The sequence below is a fragment of the Saimiri boliviensis genome, chromosome 20, assembly GCF_048565385.1.
Source record: "Saimiri boliviensis isolate mSaiBol1 chromosome 20, mSaiBol1.pri, whole genome shotgun sequence".
NCBI classification, from domain to species: domain Eukaryota; kingdom Metazoa; phylum Chordata; class Mammalia; order Primates; family Cebidae; genus Saimiri; species Saimiri boliviensis.
In genome coordinates this window covers 6,312,347-6,335,913 of record NC_133468.1, presented here as the reverse complement: position 1 = coordinate 6,335,913, position 23,567 = coordinate 6,312,347, and the positions used below count along the sequence as shown (strand labels likewise).

The 23,567-nt window shown below is 49.7% G+C and overlaps 1 protein-coding gene across 1 annotated transcript in view; it reads right to left on the bottom strand.

Moving 5' to 3' along the window:
- The window catches only part of COL23A1 (collagen type XXIII alpha 1 chain), a 337,961-nt gene that overhangs the window by 86,245 nt on the left and 228,149 nt on the right, over positions 1–23,567 (bottom strand). The gene's annotated exons all lie outside the window — the stretch shown is intronic.

Genomic DNA, 23,567 nt, shown 5'->3' with positions numbered 1-23,567 from the left:
TTCTTCTTTTGGCTTAAACTGGCTGGAGTGGATTCTGAGGTACACAACTATAAATCCTGACAAACTCCTTAACGACTCCCTGGCGGGGCAACTCTGCTACCTACCAGGACACACAGGTTACACAGAACAGACACAGACTTGTTGAGCAAAAATCACAAGGCAGCCCACTTGGTCTATGATTGACTTTAACAGAGATGTGGTTCAAAGTCACCTTTCTTTATTAGAAAAAAAGCATGTAAGCCCCGTGGTAAATGGGGAGTGACCCTCAATTTCAGACCAGAGAGATACTAGGAGTGGGGAGACTGTGGTGCCCTGGAGACGGGGCATCCTATCTAGAGAGAGCGGCTCCTAGAGTTATAACTGACCGTTTCCAGATCTTTCCATTTTTCAAGAGAAGCCAGATATCAGGATTTTGATGTGGAATATCTCTTTATTTTTCATTGTTGACTCATATTTTAAAAACACCATGCAGGCCAAAAGCAACCCGGAAGGCCAACACCTTCACGTCTGGGTCTGGCCTGTGGCTGCCGTTGTGACCATGGCCTGGAGGGTTAAGTTCCAGCTCTCCGTGATGGCACTCAGGGCCCCTGGCATGAATCCAGCGTCCTCCCTCGCCGTCCCTGATGCAATGTCCTCTCCATTGCTGACAGCTCTTATCTTCGTCCCTTATCCAGGCTGCCTCCCCGCCCAGCTGCACCTTTCATGTCCTCATTCCTCTGCCTGGCAACATGTCTGTGCAGCCTGGTCCCAATGATCAAACCCTTCGTGAAATGCATCCCCTGCATACCTTCCATCCTGGCGCTCCTCACCCTGGGTGGTGATCATCAGGGCCTCTGTGCCCCAAACCCAGGGTTGGAAGGACGTCCATCTGCAGAACAAGCCTGGGTCATGGACAGGCCCCCAGAGGAAGTGGGCGGCTCCCGGGGTCTCGAGAGCACCCATCCTGGTAGAACAGGGTGCGAGGGTGAGTTTAGGAAACCCAGTATGGGGAAGGCAGACTCACCCTGTTTCTTCCTGTCTCAGTCATATGGGGTCCCCAAACCTGGATGGGGCTGTGAGGGTAGTCACAGGGCAGCGGGACTCACTGTCCAATGAGAGCCCCTGGCCAGTCCCCCTTCCAGATCTTGGAAGTGCCTGAGCATCTTCAGGATGAGGTTTTCCCTTTCTCCTTAGGAGAGTAGCTGGGAGGATGCGGCCATGTTCCTCGGCCTCCACCCCATGCCCTGGGGGTGTCTGGGCCCTTGGGCTGTGGGCTAAGTTGCCCCAGGTCTTCTCTGCTCTCCATTGCAGACTTGACTCCCATCCTTGCCCTCCACTGCAGACCTGGAGTGTGGCTGTGATGCATTTCAGTTCCCCAGACTCTAAGCAGCCTTACCTCCCATTTATTAAGCTCCCACTATGTGCCTGGCACAGTGCTGGGTGTGTCCACATCAGCAAGAAGACCCACAACAATTCTCTGAGATCCGTCTCATGACATATCCAAGGCATGTGCCTGAATCGAGCCCACACCCCCAAAGCCAATCCTGCCCTTTTGCCAAAAGAAACGATTTCCGTTTGTGGGGCAGGAAGGGAGCTGCCAGGAGACGCTGGCCAACCTCTTCGTGCCTCTGGCTCCCCAGCTGAAATGAGCTCATGGGAACAAGTCCACATTAGCATTTCAAAGAGGACCAGAACTCAGTGATTACGGCTTACAGATGTGAGGGCTTCCTGCTGGGAGCTTTACCTAGCGGCACCCAAGATTTGATTTCCCCAAGTTGTGTGTTCTCTTACACACGGGAAATCTCAAGGGAGAGACACTTCCCAAGAAAATCACCGATGTGGGTCTTGTCATCTACCTGCCATCTGCACTTAAAGACAGCAACGTGAAGCCCCACCAGATGACGCAAACCAAGTGTCCGGTGTAGTTTAGGGATTTCCTTTTCTTTCTTTCTTTTTTTAAAGAAGAAGAAAGAAAGAAAAAGAAAGAAAAAAGAATGAAGGAGAGGAAGAAAGAGGAAGAGGAAGAGGGAGAGAGAACGGGGGTGTTGCTTTATTGCCTGGGCTAGAATGCAGTCTAAAAATGGGTATGCCTATAATTATGCTTAATAATAGAGACATGAAAAAAAATGAGGAAAGAAAATAACTAACAAGCAGCCAACCAATATTTCATTTAAACCTGTAAATAGGTGTGATGTGATAAGAGTGCATATTTTGTGTATTTAAAGTGGAGAGTTCTATAAATGTTTATTAAGTTTACTTGTTCCGGATCTGAGTTCAAGTCCTGGATATCGTTGTTAACTTTCTGTCTCATTGATCTATCTAATGTTAATGTTGAAGTCTCCCACTATTATTGTGTGGGAGTCTAAGTCTCTTTATAAGTCTTATATATCTGGGTGTTCCTGTATTGGGTGCGTGTATGTTTAGGATCTTTAGCTCTTCTTGTTACACTGATCCTTTTATCATTATATAATGTTCTTCTTTGCTTCTTTTGATCTTTGTTGCTTTAAAGTCTATTTTATCAGCAAAAATGGCAACTCCTGCTTTCTATTTATTTATTTTTGCTCTCCATTTGGCTGGTAAATCTTTCTCCATCCCTTTGTTTTGAGTCTTTGTGTATCCTTGCATGTGAGATGGGTCTGGATGCAGCATACCGATGGGTCTTGGCTTTTTTTTGCCTGTCTGTACCTTTGGATTGGGGGATTTAGTCGATTTAAATTTAGAATTAATAATAATATATGCGAGTTTAATACTAGCATTTAATGTCAGCTGGGTGTTTTGCCCATTAGTTGATGTAAATTCTTGATTATGTTGATGTTCTTTATTTTTTGGTATTTTTTAGAAAGGTTGATACTGGTTGCTCCTTTCTATGTGTAGTGGTTCTTTCAGGAGCTCTTGTAAAGCAGGCCTGGTGGTGATGAAATCTCTGAGTGCTTGCTTGTTCACAAAAGATTTTATTTTTCCTTCGCTTATGAAGCTTAGTTTGGCTGGATGTGAAATTCTGGGTTGAAAGTTCTTTTCCTTAAGGATGTTGAATATTGGTCCCCACTCTCTTCTGGCTTGTAGGGTTTCTGCTGAGAGATCTGCTGTGAGTCTGATAGGCTTCCCTTTATGGGTAACCTGACCTTTCTCTCTGGCTGCCCTCAGTATTTTCTCTTTCATTTCAATCCTGGTGAATCTGACAATTGTGTGCCTTGAGGTTGGTCTTCTTGAGGAATATCTTTGTGGTGTTGTCTGTATTACTTGGAGTTGAATATTGTACTGCCTTGCTAGGTTGGGAAAGTTTTCCTGAATAATATCCTGAAGCATATTTTCCAGCTTGGATTGATTCTCTTCGTCACATTCAGGTACACCTATCAAAGGTAGATTATTAGGTCTTTTCACATAGTCCCATATTTCTTGGAGACTTTGCTCGTTCCTTTTTATCCTTTTTTCTCTAATCTTGTCTTCTCGTTTTATTTCATTAAGTTGGTCTTCAACCTCGGATATCCTTTCTTCTGCTTGATCAATTCGGCTGTTAAAACTTGTGCATACTTCACGAAGTTCTTGTATTCTGTTTTTCAACTCTGTTAATTCAGTTATATTTCTCTCTAAATTGTGTATTCTTGTTAACATTTTGTCAAACCTTTTTTCAAAGTTCTTAGTTTCTTTGCATTGGGTTAGAACAAGTTCTTTGAATTCACAGAAGTTTCTTATCATCCACCTTTTAAAGCCTGCTTCTGTAATTGGAACACACTCGTTCTCCATCAGGCCTTGTTCCATTGCTGATGAGGAACTGTGATCCCCTGTAGAGGGAGAGGCGCTCTGATTTTGGGTATTCTCAGCCTTTTTAGGCTGGTTTCTTCGCTTTGTTATAGATTTATCCATCTGTGGTCTTTATAATTACTGTCTTTATAATTGGGTTTCTGAGTGGACGTCCAACTTGTTGATTCCTAGCGCGAAAATCTGAGCAACCCACTGCGCCGGCCGAAACAGCGGCGTTAAGATTGATGGTGCTTTTCTGATTCTGCACCAAGAACCGCCGCACCAAGGTGGCAGCAAGACCGCCTCACCGGCCACAAGAGTCGCACTGGCGACCTGTGGGGCTCCTCCGCTGGGAATCTCCCGGTGCGTGAGCAACAAAAATTCGTCTGAAAGTGTGGCGTCCTCTCGTTCTCTGCGCTTTCACTGGGAGCTACAATCCCGAGCTGCTAGTGATCAGCCATCTTGGATCTCTCTCCAGTTTAGGGATTTTCATATATGTTGTTTCACATGTTTCTGCCAAGTCTTAGGAGGTGGGAATATTATTAGTAATTTTACAGATAAGATGACAGGGCCCAAAGAGGTGGCCTTCTTAGTCTCACACACTTAGTAGGTAATGAGCTGAGACTCAGATCCAGGCAGCTGACCACATAGCCTGTGCCTCCCCAACACCCCAGACTTGGAAGGGGCTGAGCATGTTCTGACATTCTGTTCAAGGCATGAAGCGTTTCCTTCATAGGTGGAAACCACAGACGTCCCCAAGAGCAGCCCTAAGGCTGGGGCGCCTGGCGAGTGGGAAGTCTCAGGACCGCAGACTGAACACAGCAACAGGCAGCTGAGGAGGGCCTGCCTTGGTGCGCCAACCAAGGGGGGTGTTCGGAGCAATGTTTCCTAATTAAAATGAAAGATTTCACAGGAAGGCTACATTGTAAACCCTATAGCCACTCAGATCTTTGAAGGAAAATGATGTGTTCATAATGATTTTGGAGTAGATAACATAATTTACAAATCCCAAGTGTGTTCTGTGATTTAAAGTGATGGAAGGGCTTTCTGTAACCTCACGGTAACCAGAAACCTCAAGGGCATAATTGCGTTTTCATCGATTTGATGAAAATCCCATAGGAAGAGCGATCCCCCTGCATGGGGAGAAAGAACAAGGAAGACAAAAAGATGCCAGCTGCTTAGACCACATGACTTCCTGCTTACTTCATGAGTCGACTATGCAGTGCCTGGGCGTGTGCCAGATATTCCTCCCTGAAACTGAGCCAGGGCCGGTGGCCTGGTCCATGTGTATCTTGTGCTGGAATATTCCAGTCCTTCCAGCCATATAGAGACTACAGTTTCAGTATCTCCCTATAGAGAGGAGAGATCAAAACGGAGTTTCTGCCTCGCCTGCTTTCAGCATAGATGAACAAATCAAGGAGGAAGGTCTGCATAAGCTCTTAGGTCTAGGAATTACCACTTGGACACTGTGATCCTTTGCAAAGTGCTTACAAATGCGCTTGCTCACTATATTTGAGCTACAGTTGATCTTCCATGTCTTTGCAAGGAATTCCAAAGGATTCGGGGTACACGAATAGCTCTACTGCCAGCTTTTAGGTGGCTGTGTGTGGTATCTGCTTCTGAGGTTTGTTTTGCCTTATCTAAGTGGCAGGCTAATAGAAATGCAGAAGCCCTCTGTGTGGCATGAGTGGACTAAGGCAAGTACCCAAGGGAATCCTAGAGTTTTGGGGCTCTGAGAAGGGTAAAGGCGAAGTCAGGCCCTGGCACATACACTAGGTGTTCAATGACATCTAAAAGAATCCAGATGTTGGCCAGGCATGGTAGCTCATGCCTGTAATCCCAGCACTCTGGGAAGCCAACGCAGGTGGATCATCTGAGGTCAGGAGTTCAAGACCAGCCTGGCCAATATGGAGAAACCCTGTCTCTACTAAAAATAGAAAAATTAGCCGGGCGTGGTGGCTCACACCTGTAATCCCAGCCACTTGGGAAGCTGAGGCAGGAGAACTGCTCCAAGCTGGGAAGAGGAGGTTGCAGTGAGCTGAGATCACACCACTGCACTCCTGCCTGGACAAGAGAGCGAAACTCATCTCAAAAAAAAAAAAAAAAAAAAAAAATCCAGATGTTTCTAAAAAGCTAAACATAGAGTTACCATATGACCCAGCAATTCCACTGCTAGGTATATACCCCAAATAATCGAAAACAAGTATTCAAACAAGAACTTGTACATGAATGTTCCTAGCAGCATTATTCACAAAAGCCATAAGGTGGAAACAACCCATATGGCCATCACCCAAATGGTCAAACAAAACATGGTGTATCCATACAGTGAAATATTATTCAGACATAAAAAGGAATGAAATACAGATACATGCTATAACATGGATAAACCCTGAAAGCATCATGCTAAGTGAAAGAAGCCAGGCACAGAAGGCCTCAGATTGTGCAATCCCATTTACACGAAAGGTGCGGAATAGGTACATCAGAGACAGCACACACTGGTGGCTGCCCTACAGAGGATGGGGAGAGCCGCTGCTGAGTGGGTAGGGGTACCCTTTTGGGGCTTAAATGTCTTAGAACTAGACATAGGTGATGGTCGTGCAACACCGTGAATGTACTCAACCCCACTGAAATGTTCCACTAACCTGGTTAATTTCATGTGATATGAATTTCACTTCAATAATTAAAAAAAAAAAAAAAGAATCCAGTTAACAGTTCGTCTTCCTTTTGGCAGAGCAATCTGTTTCATCTTGGATTTAATGGTGCTTTTAAAAACAAAAATTAAAGAGGGAAAACTGGCTCTCCTAAGAGGTATTAAGAAAAGAGAAAAAAGAAAGACAAAGCTGAAACAAGAGCAGCTTTCGTGCAGCTGGTTTTCCAAGGCCTCTGTTTTACCGAGACGTGGTTTGCACTTGGACCGAGTAAATCTACCTCTCCCGCAGAGCCAGCAAGTTGCTCAGAGCGGCAGAAAAGGAACGGCGCAGGGGCCTCCACGCATTGCACCGGGCGGCCTGGCTCAGCCGAGAGGGGTCTGTGTGCGCAGCCAGCCGCCCCGCAGCCTGTGCGCATGCGCTGGAGCGCAGAGACCCGCACGCGAGGGCGAGCGGAGCATGTGTGTTCCTGTCCTGGTGATCCCCGGCCAGACCCTGGGAAGGAGCCGGGATCATCGTGGGAGTTGGCACGTTTTGTACACCAACAGATGTCACCCACCTTTCCGCCCTGGAGGCAGGTTCTAATGGCACAGTCCAGACGTCACCTCTCCCTAGTTTGAACATTGGAGTGAATGCAAACACATGAGACCCTTCCAGAAACTGGGCTGACTGCCAGGCTCTCCACACATCCAGAGTGGGTGGAAAGACGGAGGCAGTGGAGGGCCGGGCTGGGGGTCACATCCTTCCAGAGCCAGACTCCCCACTCTGGGGGTGGGTGGGCTCTGCCGGACTAGGGGAGGCGCTGTAGAGGGGGTAGGAGGTGGGGGACACTCAGGAGCCGTTGTTCTCCCTGCCATCCAGGATTTCAAGCTTCCCCTGTGCCCAGAAACTGAGGCTGCTCTGCAGAACCCCCTATCTTCTCGGCACAAAAGCATCACTCGCTGTCCACCATTAGCATCTGGTGATGGAAACAGGCTCATGGGGGTCATGGAGGAGTCAAAATAATGACGATAATAATTTTAATCATTATTATATTTTACGATTATATTATACAACCTATTTGGTTATATATTTGTATTAATATTGTTGAATTATAATCCCTGACATTTATGGAGTAGTTACCTCATGCCAGGCACTGTGTTTTCCATGTATCACTTCACCGGGGCTCCCGACAGCTCCATGAAGTAAGTGGCAGCCACTGTTATCCTCATGTGAGAGAAAGCTGAGAAACCGAAGCCTTATACTCGGGACCACACGTCTTGGGAGTATGGGCAGCGGAACTGACCCAGGAAGTCTAACTCCAGGGTCCATGCTGTTAGCCATGACTTTTTGGTATCAGGGTCAGGTGCTTCTGAAAGTCCCTTGAGCCCTGCCAGGGACCCAAGCAGAGAGCACAGATGGCACAGTCAGACAGACCCAGAACCAGGCTGGCCAGAGAGGGACGGTGTCAGTCTCAGAGAATGATCTCAGCAAGTTCAGAGGGTGCAGTGAGATAGCAAAGGCTGATCAAGCCCGCAGAACAGTACCCCAGGAGTGGCAGGCACTAACCCCTCTCCCACAGCCCACAGGACTCACAGCAAGAACTAACTTCCCACAAAGAGCATGGTGCTGGGGCTCAGGTGCAAGCTGGGGCACTGGTGCCATCATCCTGGAAGCCCTTCAATGACAGCAGTGCAGCAGGCTGCTTCCCCAACAACTGGGGTTGCTCCTGGGTCACTGGCCAACACCTGGTAGAAAAGTTGGCTTGTTTGGTGGGAACCATGTATTTAAACTCCAGATGATTTGGTTAGGGGGCTCCTGGGAAACAGAGACCAGCTGAGGACATGCAGAGCCAGGGTGTCAGAAGAGAGGGGGACCAAGTGCCCACACAAGAAGAATCCTCTGCCACTTTCCCCTTCTGGCTTAACAGGAATCTGTCTCAGTTACATTTACACCTGATGAGACTATGGCAGAGAGCTGAACGAAGGCCAGAGATGGGGGCTGAGCCTTGTCTCTACCAACAACACATCTTAGGGCTTGGAAACAGAAGCTCAGGGCTGCCTGAGCCTATGGGTCATGAATTCACAGCTCCTGCTTTAGGCAAGAATTCCTTCCCTGCCTCCAGAGGAATGCTCATGTGTCCTCCACTTGAATACCTTCCCCTGACTGGGAGCTCACTACCTCAAAGTCTCAAAGACAGATTCACGCTGCCTTTGGATAGCTCTGCCTATCAGAAAGCTCTTCCTCCACTGAAATAAAACCCATTGCCTGTGGTCCACTCAGCACTAGTCTGGGGCTTTGGGGCCATACAGAACATACCCAACCACTCCACACAAAAGTTCCTAAGAGGTGGACAGGCAAAGCCACGCCCACAGTTTCCAGAATTATCTCTACAGGGTGTGTGTTCCTCAAGCCTCTGCCATCCTGAAAACTTTCTCTGGACCTGCCCTATCCGATACTCTGTCCCTCTGCACTAAGACTCCTGAACTGAGACCCTGAAGCCTCAGAGCAGAGCAGGAAAATCACCTCCCTTGTTCAAGGCATTGTACTCTTGTTATTACAGCCTCAGATCCTGCACTGACAAGCAGGCAGCTGAGGCCATGAGGAGATGGTGTGGGATGTCGGAGTGAGCCCATTATTGGCTGTGCAGTGGAGATGCAGTCTCACTGACCCACAGCCAGCTGGCAGGTGTGGGGGAAAATAAGAGAATAATGATGAAATTGCTGAGGATGTTCCTGTATGCGCTGGAGTAAAAGTGAGCTGGGGGACATGAATCTACCGGCCCCTCAGCAGGCCTCAGTTCCCGTGGCCTTGTGTGTCGTGGGAGCCCCCAGGTGAGTCCCGGAGTTTGGTGATGAGGACGTTCTTGAACTCAAGTGCTCCTGAATGTCAGCTCTGGCTGCTTTTCCCCAGCACTGGAGCAAACACTGACTCCGTTGGGCTGACAGAGAGATGAAGCGTTCCTGTGTTTTACGGGTAGCCTGAGGGATTTTCAGGAGTGATTTGGAACCTGTAAAATGTATGCCTTATGCAGGAATAAAAATCCCACCTGAAATGTGATTCTGCAACAAGGACTTATGATTAGGTGGTGGGATAGGTGGGTCGGGGGTGGCTGTTGGAGCTGAAGACATGAGTAGATGGATGAGGGGGTCAATGATGAATGGATGGGTGGGTTAGGGAGATAAATTCTGGTGTTGCCTACCTCTAAGCTGTTTGACCTTGGGCATCTCACATGCCCATGAGATGGGCATCAGACTCCCTCCTTACAGAGTTCTTAGGAGGAATGCACCTATGAAACTTCCTAGGCAGGGAGCTTGACACAGGGATGTGCCTGGCTGAGAACAAGGACACCTCTCTGACCAGCAAAGCCTCACCAAAAAATGTGCTCAATGAAGAAAAGCAATCTTCCAAGGAGCATGTGTCAGAACAGCTTTGCTGGTGTCTCCAGGGTGGGAGTGGTACGAAGGGAAATAAAAGCTGGTCTTCTTGGCAATTAACATTCACTTTTGCTTTTGCCCCAGAGGCTGAAAAGCCCAGCTCCATACGACTCCAGCTACAATCCGGTCTCAAAGGATCTGAAGCCCACAGTCGGGGCTGCTCCTTTTGGTCAGAGCTTCTCAAATCCCTCGTGCATGCAAATCATCTGGGGATCTTGCGGAAATCCAGGGGCTGATGCAGAGGCAGGGAGTGGCCTCACGTTCTCTCAGGAGAAGCTGATGGTCCCGGGGGATACAGGGAATACCCACCAAGGCTCTGCATTTGTTTGGCTGATGGCAAACTGGGGCTTCCGGTCCTCAGCCCTCCCAGGGGCAGCGAGGCGTCTGGTCACCGGAACGGAGATGGGCAGGGGCAAGGCCTGGTTTTTCTTAAGTGATTACTCCCACTTTCCATCCGGAAAGCCACGCTGTTGTTCTCTTTGCAAGAGTGAAATGCGAGGCCAGGCAGCAAGGCTGATGTTCACGGGCTCGGGACACTGAGATGGGAATCTGGGTTCAAGGTCAGACTCCACAGGGGTGGCTGTCCCGCCAGGCAGAGATCACCTGGCTTAGACCTCACCCCAACCATACCCACCAGCTCTGTTTCCTCCATTCTGAAGATGGGGAAACTGAGTCCCTTGAGCTGAGACAATTGGGCTGACCTTTGGGCACATGGCTCCTGATGGTGGAGTAGGGCCCAGCTACATTCCCCACTCCCTGTCCAGAGCCTGCCCCACTGGGTCTTTTAAAAAAAAATTTATTGAGACAGAGTCTCTGTCACCCAGGCTGGATTGCAGGGGTGCAATGAGCTCACTTCAGCTTTGAACTTCCGGGCTCAAGTGATCCTCCCACCTCAGCTTCCCGACTAGCTGGGACCACAGGTACCTGCCACCAAGCCTGACCTCTATCAGGTCTTTCCAAGGAGAGTAAGAAGCTAGGCTGGGGAACCCAAGACAGGGTGGTCAACGCTTCCTTCGGCCGCCCTGAGTTGAGACCTCCCGTGCAGAACGCACTGCGGTGTTCTCCTCCTGGACTCCCGCTCCAGTCGAGCACCCTAGAGCACAGAAGGAAGGGCCTGCCTGGCCCTGCTCTCCTGATGGGAGCAAAGGAGTCCCTCAGTGACGGCGTTATTTTCCAAATCTCTAAGTAAACATGACAAGTGTGAAGACACGGATGTTTTCCACCAAGGGCTCTGCCTTGGGCTTTGATCTGGGCTCTGGATGGGTGAGGCTGGAAGAGGTTGGGGAGCCAGCACCGGGTCTCAGGTGTGGCCTGCCTGCCCACAGGCTGCCCCGGTCTGCTGGTGGACCGGGGCCTCTTGTCCCTGACCTCATCCCTGACCTCATCTTTGTCCCTGACCTCATCTCCCACCCCCTCCCCCTCACTCCCATTTCAGCCACAGTAGCCTCTGCTGCTCCTGAAGCAGCCGGCACCCCGCCCACCTCAGGACCTGTCCCCTGGCTGTTCCTGTTTCTGGAGACCGTCTTCCTCCTGACAGCCACCTGGCAAGCCCCTCAGTTCCATCACGCCTTTGCTCACATGCCACCTTCTCTTAGAAAACTGCCACCTTCACTCTTACCTGGCACTCGAGACTTCCCCTCACCTGCCTGCCTTTCTTCATAACATGCCAACCTTTGGACCTGTTAAACCCTCATGTACGGCCTGTCTCCTCCAACCACAATGTATGGGGTGGGGGCATCGCTGTTTTTTGTGTTACCATCTCCTCAGTGCCCAGCTCTGAGCCGACCACACAGTAGGTGCGCTGTCAACAACACCTGCTTTGTAGTCCCTGGGGCTGTTCAGGGGTCTCATGTCCATGCACCGGACAGAAGGTGGGACACATGTGACATGCTCCATTCACCATGGGTGCAGTTACAAGTACGCCCTGCATAACTAGCTGCACCTGGCACAGAATAGGCATGGGAACTGCCACATCCCAAAAATTAAACTTCGGGTCTGATTGCATTCGCGTCTTACTCTGGATGAAGTGAAGCTGCCAAACCCAGCAGAGCCTCAGATGCTCCGGCCGGTGGGACTTGGGAAATGGGGCCGCTCAGCCCAGAGCAGCTCAACCCAGAGCAGCAGCCTGTGTCTCTGTCCAGGACACCTGCAGGTACCAAGGGAGCCTTCGAGGCACTGCCTAGACTGCCCTTGCCAGCCTGAGGCTCCCTTTGCATGAGTGAAGACCAGGTGGGTGAAGACATCGAGCAAACAGACTCAGGATGATAAATGCAGGAGGGGTGTTGTGGCCTGAGAAGAAGGATACCAGGACGCCATCTTGGTGCTACTGATTCCACATAGTGAACTGTACCCAGCTGTCACCCGGCCAGAGGGCAGTCTCCATCCCAGAACTGTTGGAGCGCCAGGTGGGAGACACTGTCCTAACTGCAAACATTCCTCCAACATGGGCCATGTGGGAACTGCAGGCATGCTCAGCAGCCCTCTGCAGAAGTGGTTCAGCAAAGGAATCGAAGCACTTCCACCCCAGGAGTCCCCTGACAATTAAGGAGCCTTAAGGCCAAGTGCGGTGACTCACGCCTGTAATCCCAGTGCTTTGGGTGGCTGAGGTAAGTGGATCACTTGAGGTCAAGAGTTCGCGACTAGCCTGGCCAATGCAGCAAAACCCCATCTCTACTAAAAATACAAAAAAAAAAAAAAAAAAAAAAAAAAAAAAAAAAATTAGCTGGGATTACAGAATCCCAGCTACTCAGGAGGCTGAGGCACGACAATCGCTTGAACCCGGGAGGCAGAGACTGCAGTGAACCAAGACCGCATCACTGCACTCCAGCCTGGGCGACAGAGCAAGACTCTGTCTCAATAAATAAAAATAAAGAGCTTTGACAGTGGAGTCAGGAGGACCGAGGTGCAAACCCCATCACTGTCCCACGTCTAGCTGTGTGACCTTGGACAGGCCTTGTCGTCCGTATGCCGGAAAACCCTGATCTGCAAAGCAGGACCTACCATGCTGGGCTCGGAGAAGTGCGGAAGAGAAGATCCATACATAAAACTCGGACAGGGCAGGCTTTCAGGAACAATTAATTTATTTAACAAAAGGAAGACGGCTTGTGATATGCCAAGGATTCTCAACTCTCTCTTCCTTGAGGTTCCCTGTTTTCCTATTATTTTTATTAAATAAGAAACCACGCTTTATTACAATTTAGTACACAGACTGACAAAGCACCTTCAGGAGGAAAGGAGGGGAATAATAGACATTGATTTCTAGAATTAAAGAAAGATGAAGGATCTCAGATTGAAAGGGCCCATAGAGTTCCAAATCGAAGAAAAACATTCATATTGCAACACATTCGAGTGAAACTGAAGACTATCAGAGATAGAGAGATGCCTAAAAGTCCCCAGAGAGCAGAGACCATGACGAAGGAGCGAGACTCGAACAGAACCACACTTTCCGACAGCCGCGCCGACTGTAAGGCCACAGGGGAGGAGGCGCAGTTTTGAGTACGGAAGTGAGCACTGCAGTTTTAAGTACTGAACTTTGCGTCCTGACTTTTACATCCAGTCAGCTGTCACCCAAGTGTGAGGGCATGACCAACACATTCTCAAACACAGAAGGCCCTAGAAGTCAGCCACATAAAGACCACGCGGGAAGGAAACACGGAGGGCCAGCACATGGTTCAAGACACGAGTGGATCAAAGGGTGGTCAGATTCCAAAGCAAAGACTGTTCCCCACCCCCACCCCCATCAATTAGCTAAGATCCAGAAGAGAAAGAGAGGCTGACAGGATGGGGACTGAGTGGAGGGGAGAGCCGGGGACACGAGGGAGCAGTCCTGTGACTGATGCTCAGAGGGATAACAGTTTTATTTATAAAAAGGATTAACGAAGAAGCCGAGAAAATGCAGGAGACAAGCTGAAGCCATGAACTTGTCAGTAAAAAGGCAAAGACTGTTGATTGGATAGAACCCAAAATCCAGCTATAGGCTTTTTAGAAGAAATACAACTAAAGTCATAAATCAGAGAAATGAAGGGGAAGGGGGCATGGATGAGATACAGCTGGAATTTCTTGAAGCTGGATGTGGGGTCCATGCATCACACTGTTCTGCTTCTGCAAACATCTGAATTTTTCCATTTTAGACATATATATTTTTTGAGACGGAGTCTTGCTCTGTTGCCCGCGCTGCAGTGCAATGGCACAATCTTGGTTCACCGCAACCTCCGACTCCTGGGTTCACGCAGTTCTCCTGCCTGAGCCTCCTGAGTAGCTGAGACTACAGGCCCATGCCACCACACCCAGCTAATTTTTGTATTTTTAGTAGAGACAGGGTTTCAATACATTGGCCAGGAGGGTCTCGATTTCCTGACCTCGTGATCCACCTATCTTGGCCTCTGAAAGTGCTAGGATTACAAACGTGAGCCGCCACGCTCGGCCTAAAATGTTTTTTAAAAAAGCATTCTCGACCCAAATTTCTCCCTCCTCCAAAAGTCCAAGTCAGCTGTCTATTGCTAGTTTTACATTGTGCATGTGACTTGGACTTCTAGAAAAGAAGTGAACATGTAGAAATTGGTTTTGTTATGTAGTAATGTAAGTATGGTCATCCCTTGGCATCTGTGGGGGATCGGTTCCAGCACCCTCAAAAGATACCAAAATCCATGGATGCTCAAGTCCCTTACAGCAGATGATGTCATGTTTGCACATAACTGATACACATCCTCCCGTATACTTCAAATTATCTCTAGATTATGATACCTAATCAATGTAAATGCTATGTAAACCATTGTTACACTGTATTTTACACAGTTGTTTAGGGAATAACTGTGGGGAACACTCCCGTGTGAGACCCCTAAAAGGCGTGAGTCTCACTATACGGTGAGTTTGATCCCAAACACAGTTTCCTACTGGAGGCAGTCGAGCTATCCGGAAATATAGGAACTGAAAGATGAATGATCAGTTTCTAATATCAACCACAATATCATTTGGGCCTAAAACTGCGTTGCTGCTAGACTGAGTGACCCCCTACCGGCAACCAGTTCCTGCTTTTAACCTTTTTATGACTTTAAGAATAATCCTTAAACCTTACTTACCAGACTGCCTTGTACCCTAGATAATGGTTTAACTGTCAATATTTGCAAAGCAAAATGCCACCATAAGGGATGGCTTTGATTCCTGACTCAGAGATTCCTGAATGGGGAAATTGAGTTAAGTTGAGTTAGGAGTAGACAAAGGAGAATCCGGTTAAAAGATATTCTGATAAGCAAAACCAGAAAACCTTTTCACATCTCAGTTCTAAAACAAGATCAAACCGGAGATACCTGCAGCCAGGAAGAATAATGTCTGGATGCAAACAAGCTTTGTGATCACAGGAAATTCTGTTACTTTTTACAACCACTGATTGTGTATCTGACTTTTCAATTGTATAGGCCATGTAAGGTATACATTTGCATTTCCTCTTGCAACCATTGTGTATCTGACTTCTCTATTGTATAGGCCATGTGAGGCATACATTTACATTCCTCTTACTATGACGTAAACCAGAGCCAAGAAAGTGTATTTATTCCTGGCCTTTGAAAAATAAAATTTGCTGTTTAGGCACAGCCTAGCAGCCCTCCAGACGCCTCGCTTTCTCTCTCTCTGTCTTTATTATTTTCTCAGGCGCACTCCCTCTTCCAGGTATTGGGACCCTCTTGCAGGTCGAGAGACCCCCGGGCAGACGTGCCTACCCGTCCCGGACGGTCCACGACAAATAACGGCAAGAAAAAGAGGTCTGTACGTGTTTAATACAGATACTACTACCCATTTTTTCCTATTATGTTTGACTGACGGTTGAAACCAGAGATAGAGAATCTATTGACATAGAGGGCTGACGGCATGCCCAGTGCCCCCAGAGAGTTCCCAGATTTCTCTTTATAAAGATTGCTGTAAATTGTCAGGAATGAAAGAAAAGCTATGGGTTTAAATTGATCTATTTATTTATTTTTTATTTGTTTTTTTTTTTGTTTTTTTGTTTTTTGGTTTTTTGGTTTTTTTGAGACGGAGTTTCGCTCTGTTGCCCAGGCTGGAGTGCAATGGTGCCATCTTGGCTCACTGCAACCTCCGCCTCCCTGGTTCGAGCAATTCTTCTGCCTCAGCCTCCCTAGTAGCTGGGATTACAGGCACCCGCCACCATGTCCACCGAATTTTTTTTTTTGTATTTGTAGTAGAGATGGGCTTTCACCATGTTGGCCAGGCTGGTCTCAAACTCCCGACCTCAGGTGATCCACCTGCCTTGACCTCCCAAAGTGCTGGGATTACAGGCATGTGCCACCACGCCCAACCATGAATTGATCTTTTAAAGTTAAACACACATACGTACATGTATTTTAATATAGGTATATGAATGTTTCTATACCTATATGTGTCCCCTAACTTACTTCCCCAAAATCTGACTCTTGAAGGCTATCAACAAGAATGCTAATAATGGTTGCCTGTAGATGCTGAAATCACACAAAGGCCCTTTTCATTCTTTTCCTTCCCCCTGAAAAAATCATGTGTCCCAAGCTGTGTTTACGTAAGAACAGCTAACTTGTTTTTCCATCATGATTAATCAGAGTCATATGCAGCGGCCCGTCAGAACCTCTGAAGGCTGCAGATAGACACCAGCTTCACACTGGGCTGATAAAGCTCCAGCGGAAATCCAAGCGGCCCAGTGCTGGGCTGGCCAGGGAGGCTGATCCCTCAACAAGGCATAATTTTCCTGAGGCTGTGAAATAGCAAAAATCATTGGTGGGTTTCCTTATGTCCTCCCGGGATCTGAAAAGGGGACCATGGCCATCTGGTGAGCAGGGTGAGGCCCAGCATGGTCTGGTGGCCCTGCTCGAGGCCGCCTCCTCCCCCTCCCCGTCCTCACCATGCACTGAGGCACCAGGAGCCGCGCTGGCCTGAGACCTTTCTGCATGGATGGAAATGTCCGCTGAGCAATCCTCATGGAAACTAAAAGCCCAGGTGGCTATGGAGCACCTGAAATGTGACCAGTGTGACTGAAGCACTGGATTTTATATTCCATTTAACTTTTTAAATTAAAATAGCCATGAATGAACCTTGAACATGTGCTAGGTGAAAAAAGCCACGCAGTGTATGGTTCCACTCACGGGAAATGTCCCGAACAGGCAAATCCAGAGACAGAAAGTAGATGCGGGGTTGCCAGGGGCTGGGGCTAGGGGAGGGGTATGGGCTTCTCTTTGGGATGATGGAAACTTTCTGGAATCAGACAGTGGCAAGGACCGCACAGTCTGTGACTATGCTAAAAATCAATGAGTCTTACACTTTGAATAGTGAATTTTATGTTGAGTTATAATCTCAATTAAAAAAATAAAAAACAACTTTAAATAGCCACATGGACTAGTGACTGCCGTATAGGCCAGCATAGTTCTAGAAGCTTAGAGGAGTGGTCTGGAATTTTGATCATCCTCCTCCGTCCTGAATTCACGCCTCCCAGCCCCAGCGGTACCCCTCAGGGGTCTCCTGTGCCTCCATGGGCTTCCTGCTGCCCTGTGACCTTACCCCCACCTGTTTCCATCCAACTCCAGCTGCACCGATGCTGCCCTCCCCACTGGCCTTGCCTTGCCCTCCCACCGCCGCCCCGCCTCACCTGCAGGACAGGGCCTGGGCAGGCTCTTCCCAGCAGCTCCGCCTCCTGCGGGGACCTGTGTTCCCATGCACCCGGCGTGCCTCTCAGCTACGATCACCTGCTTTCTTCTTATTTTGCTGAAAAGAACCCTTTGCTCCCATGGCTAATGGCTATTTTTCTTACTGAGGAGGGGACATCTCAGGCAGATGGGCACCCTAAACTGCCCCTGGCAGGGTCAAGGCCCCGTCCTCTGTCCCCCACCTCCACCACAGCCCTGTCACACTGCATTCTGGTCCTTTTCTGTGTTCATGGCTGCCTCCCTCGGCAGTCAGGGCTGGGTGTGTGGCCTCAGGACTCCAAACCTGGCTGGGCCAGCAGGCACACCATCACAGCAGCTTCCCAGCTTACAAAGTGCCTCGTGCCATTTACTACCTGGCTTCTGGGCTGAGCTCCCTGCCTGGCTGTAGAGCATTCTGCCTCAGGAGGGGAAAGGGGTCTGCAGGCCCCCTTCCCAGGTCCAGGCCCCCATGGGCGCCCCATGGCTCCCATCTTCCTAAGTCTGATTTAGGGAGGGATTTCCAAGAGGTCCTGGGTACTGCATTCCACCTGCTCCGAACCCAGCCCTGCCTCAGCCCGTCCACCTGAGGCCCAGCTACGCTCTGCACAGGGCCCAGGCCAACTCCCCAGCAGGGAGGGGGATGCAAAGGGTTGCAGCTCACCCCGCTGCAGAGGGTCAGCCTCGACCCCACACTGGCACCAGCAGCACGGGCCGACCCCCAGACCCCACCTGGACCCGAGCAGGAGTGGGGTGGATGCGTGTGAAAAGGTGCTCTGCTAAACACACAGAAGGCAGCATTGTTTTCCTGCGTCTTGCCAGGCAGTCTGGAAGAGATTCTTGGTAGAGCCGACGAGGGCTTACCAAATTCTCAGCACAGCAAGGACTCGGGTGATTGATGCGGGGAAAAACATTTTTACCAGCCCCTCATCTGGTTTGTATTAAGAGGTTTCCATGCTTGGATTCTTTTTTTTTTTTTTCCCCAAGGTAAAAACCAACAATGAGTTGGGACCAGAGAAATAACAGGGACACAGGCAGCTGGGAGAGGGGAACAGGAGCTGAAAGATGTGACAGAGGCCTGGGAGGGGTCACATCTCCCCCTGATGAGGACTGGCAGGAGACAGAGGCTTGCTGTGGCGGGTGTCCAGGATAATCACACAGGTGCTGATAACCCAGGTGACGCTGTGACTGGTTTCCTTTCTCACTTTATTAAAGTCACAATAGATTTGGCAGCAGAAAAAAGTGGCTGGTCCCTACCAGGCCTCCACTAGGTGGGGCCACCCCCTATGCCCCAAGCCTGGCCTCCCCTGCCTCCTCCTCTGGGCTTCATCTTTCTATGGCACTATCACCATCCAATGAGAGGCTTTCCTTTTTTTTTTTTTAATCTTCTGTCTCTCTGTGGTAGCATGGGAGCCCCCATTGCTAACGTTAAACACCAGATTGTTCTTTGCATGAACGAATGACGAACCAAGCCCTACACCGATTGTTGATTGCAGACCAATCGGTGAAATGACAGACCAAGCCCTACACCCGATTGTTGACTGCGTCAATGAATGACAGACCAAGCTCTACACCTGACGGTTGACTGCATGAATGAATGACAGACCAAGCCCTACACCCAATTGTTGACTGCGTGAATGAATGACAGACCAAGCCCTACACCTGATTGTTGACTGCTTGAATGAATGACAGACCAAGCCCTACACCGGGTTGTTGACTGCATGAATGAATGACAGACCAAGCCCTACACCTGATTGTTGACTGCGTGAATGAATGACAGACCAAGTCCTACACCTCATTGTTGACTGCGTGAATGAATGACAGACCAAGCCCTACACCCGATTGTTGACTTCGTCAATGAATGACAGACCAAGCTCTACACCTGACAGTTGACTGCGTGAATATGACAGACCAAGCTCTACACCTGGTTGTTGACTGCATGAATGAATGACAGACCAAGCTCTACACCTGATTGTTGACTGCGTGAATGAATGACAGACCAAGCCTTACACCCGATTGTTGACTTCGTCAATGAATGACAGACCAAGCTCTACACCTGACGGTTGACTGCATGAATGAATGACAGACCAAGCTCTACACCTGATGGTTGACTGCGTGAATGAATGACAGACCAAGCCCTACACCTGATTGTTGACTGCATGAATGAATGACAGACCAAGCCCTACACCTGATTGTTGACTGCATGAATGAATGACAGACCAAGCTCTACACCTGACGGTTGACTGCATGAATGAATGACAGACCAAGCCCTACACCTGATTATTGACTGCGTGAATGAATGACAGACCAAGCTCTACACACCTGATTGTTGACTGTGTGAATGAATGACAGACCAAGCTCTACACCTGATTGTTGACTGCGTGAATGAATGACAGACCAAGCTCTACACCTGACGGTTGACTGCGTGAATGAATGACAGACCAAGCCCTACTCCTGATTGTTGACTGCGTGAATGAATGACAGACCAAGCTCTACACCTGATGGTTGACTGCGTGAATGAATGACAGACGAAGCCCTACACCTGATTGTTGACTGCGTGAATGAATGACAGACCAAGCTCTACACCTGACGGTTGACCGCATGAATGAATGACAGACCAAGTCCTGCCTGGCTTCCCCAACCCCCACCTGGGCCGTAGGCTCCTCCTTGCAGGGGTGGGGGCGGGGGAGGTCTGCATGGCTTCAGCTCCACTAAAGGGTGTGACCTAGAGGAGGCTGCCCCCTGAAGTGGCCCATGATTGGAGGGGGACCTCTGGCACTTCTCTGGGGTCTTCTTTCCCTCCCAGGCCTCGAGACGGTGGGTAGGACTTGGGAAAAGTTCCCATTCCCCATGAGGCCAGTGCATGTTCACCCAGGGTCTCGGCTTGTACCACATCTCCTGGCCCTCGAGGTCCTCAGGCTCTCTGTGCCTCCTCTCTAGGCACCTTACAATCAGGTTATAACACAGGCTGGCTGTGTCCACGGGCACCAAGCCTGTGACATGCTGTTTCCCTGCCTACAATTACACTGAGCACTTTCCCACACAGTCAGCTTCTACTCAGTCTTCAGGCTGAGCACCCATGCTACCTCCTCCAGGACGCCCTCCTGGTCCTGCCCCTATGCTCCTTCTTGCTCCCAGCCCTACCTGGCTCTGAAGCATGCGTCTATTTCTCCATCTCCATCCTTGGCACTTGGATATCAACAGCTCATCCTCCGACAGCTCTCTTAGTGTCCTAGCACCCACCACAGTGCCTGGCATAGAGCAAGCCGGCTGTGCAGCTGCATGAAGTTGGGGAGTGGCCGGCATGGTACTCCAGCACCCAGCACGGCATCTGGGGCAGGGCAGTCAGGAAGCAAGGCTGGATGAACAGACAGGGGGGTGGGTCCAGCACGATGCCAGGACTTAGTGATATGGGGAAAGAGGAATCGGGAGGAATGTGGCACAGGTAGTTCGAGGCTCCCCCTGGGATTCCTCACCAGATAATTATAACCCAGGGTTCCAAGAGCCGCGGAGGAAGTGTTGATATGCTGCAATGACGGCATTGAAGATGGAGTGATTAATTTTGCTGTGGGGCAGCTGTTAACGGAACAAGGCTGCCGAGACCCTGAGCAGCCCTGCTGCCGCATCAGCCTGTTAGGCTCTGTGTGTGGCCGGCCCACCCCACTCCTCTGGCTGGGCCGCTTCTTGTCCAAGGGCCTTTCCCTGCAGCATGCAAGCCTCTCTCTCTGACCCTGGGCCAGCTGTGTTGATCCTCACTTTTAACAAACCAAGGTGCAGACTGGCCCGACGGCAGCTGTCTATCCCACGATCATGTCCCAGGCTGGAATCTTCCCACCCAGGTGGGACTGCTTCCTGCCCGACATCAAGGACAGGGCCAGCGGGGGTGGTCTCCTGGGGGTGCCAGGAGATTCTGCCAACCCTGAGAAGGCCAAAGCCCAGGGCCACTTGAGCAGGAAAGCCATGCTTCGCAGCTCCACTGACTGTCCCTGTGGCGTGGCACAGCGCTCACACCCAGCAACAGAGACATGGAGGCGGGCCTCTGAGTGTGGATGAGGTGCAGCTGTGGCTGGCTCTGGAGGTGGGCAGGGGGATTCTGGCTCTAGAGAAAGATCTAGGTGAGGAGAAAGAGAGCAGGGGAGGAGTGAGGGAGAGCAGGCTCAGCCTCCCGTGCTCACAGTTCCCTGGCAGCTTAGGGCGGGGAGCAGGAACTACATTTTCTCCCCTTGCAGAAGCAAACCTTTGGATGAGCAATACCACGTGTGCACAGCGTGACTGGTCACTCGGCGAGCCTTGCTGGGGACCCGTCTCAGCGGCCTCTGCCCGGGGAACTGGGAGCTTGATGGAAACAGCCAGTGTAGCAAACGACCCCGAGGGCTGTTTCTTTAACAGGGAGGATGAGACAGAAAACAGCCTCTGGAGTGTGGGGGAGACCTGAGGTGGCGGCTCAGGCCGGGGCAAGATTTGGGGTCATCTTGGGATCTCAGATTTGATCCTGCTGGGGATAGCGCTGATTTCTTGGTGCACAGCCTCTGGACTGCATTCTGTGTTCCAGGCCGTTTGGACTCACTGTGCCCCCTGAGTTTATATGTGGAAGCTCCTAGTCCCCATTGTGACTATATTTGGAGACAAGGCCGTTAGGGAGGCAATTAAATTAAAGTGAAATGAGGTCATAAGGTGGGGCTCTAACCCAAAAGGACTGCTGCTCTTACAAGAAGAGAGGCGGCCAGAGCTCCTCGTCTCTGCAAGGTGAGAACACAGCAGCTGCCCACAGGCTGGGAAGAGGCCTCGCCAGCCACCACCCCGCACGACGCCTTGGTCTTGGACATCCGGCCTCCAGAACTTCGAGAAAATAACTTTCTGTCGTTGAAACCAAACCACGCAGTCTGTGGGATTTTGTTATGGCAGCCCTCGTGGACTAAGGCACAGGCCCTAAGCTAGACACCTTCACCCAGGCTTCTCTACTCAGTTCTCCGGCGGACCTGTGAGGCGGGCACCTTCCTCGCCGTCCTGGTCTCACTAAGTAGGCGCAAGACTTCAAGGAGCTGCAGGCGGTTCTGGGATTGGATCAAGTGTGTAGAGCTATGGCACAGTGGTCAGAACACCTGAGTGCTCTGGATCTTTTCTCTCTTAAAAGAAGAGACAGATAGAATGACCACCTTTGAAATTCGCAAGATGGAAATGCTATTAAAGAAATTTAACAAACAAAAACAGAGTTCAGCCAAGGAGGTGAGAACCTCTGCTGAAGAATGAAAATGGGGGCAGCGGGAAGAGATGAGATGAACCCCATGACCTCAGCAGGTGTTTAGAGCCGTTGCTCTTACGATTCTTTTTTTTTTTTTTTTGAGACGGAGTTTCGCTCTGTCACCAGGCTGGAGTGCGGTGGCATGATCTCAGCTCACTGCAACCTCCCTCTCCTGGGTTCAAGTGATTATCCTGCCTCAGCCTCCCAAGTAGCTGGGATTACCGGCTCATGCCACCATATCTGGCTAACTTTTGTATCCTTAGTAGAGACAGGGTTTCACCATGTTGGCCAGGATGGTCTTGATCTCCTGACCTTGTGATCAATTCTTGTGAGGAGCACAGTTCACTGTAAAGAGGAGTTTGAATTGACAGATAAAATATGGAAGCGCAGCTCCTCTTGATCTCTTTTTAACACATACCGAAGACAAACCTGTTTATCTTCCCTCCAGAGAGGAATGCTGCACCCAGCTAAGAGACAAGGGTCATCCATTTCTTGTGGCCTAATAGACAACATAGGCTAAAAACTCTGGAAGATTCATTCTCCTTCTAAGAATGCCCCTCTGAGTGTAGTGGTCTGCCTGCTCCTCAGGTACAAGATGAGATAAATGTAATTGTTTCCCGGGACTGCTGAGAGAGGAGTCGCCGTCCCTTGCCCTTGTGTCGAACTAGGCCCCGCACGTCTGCTTGTCCATCCTCCTCACACTGAATGTTTTGGGAAGAAAATAAAGGAAGATGTTTCCCACTTGAGAAAAAGAGAGTTGGCAAGCGACTCTCACATACCACTGAAAATGGGAAATATACGAGACCGTCTTCGGAAGGTAACTGGCAATAGACACTTCCCAATCTAAAATGCACATACTCTTTGATCTAGCAACTCCCCTTTGGGG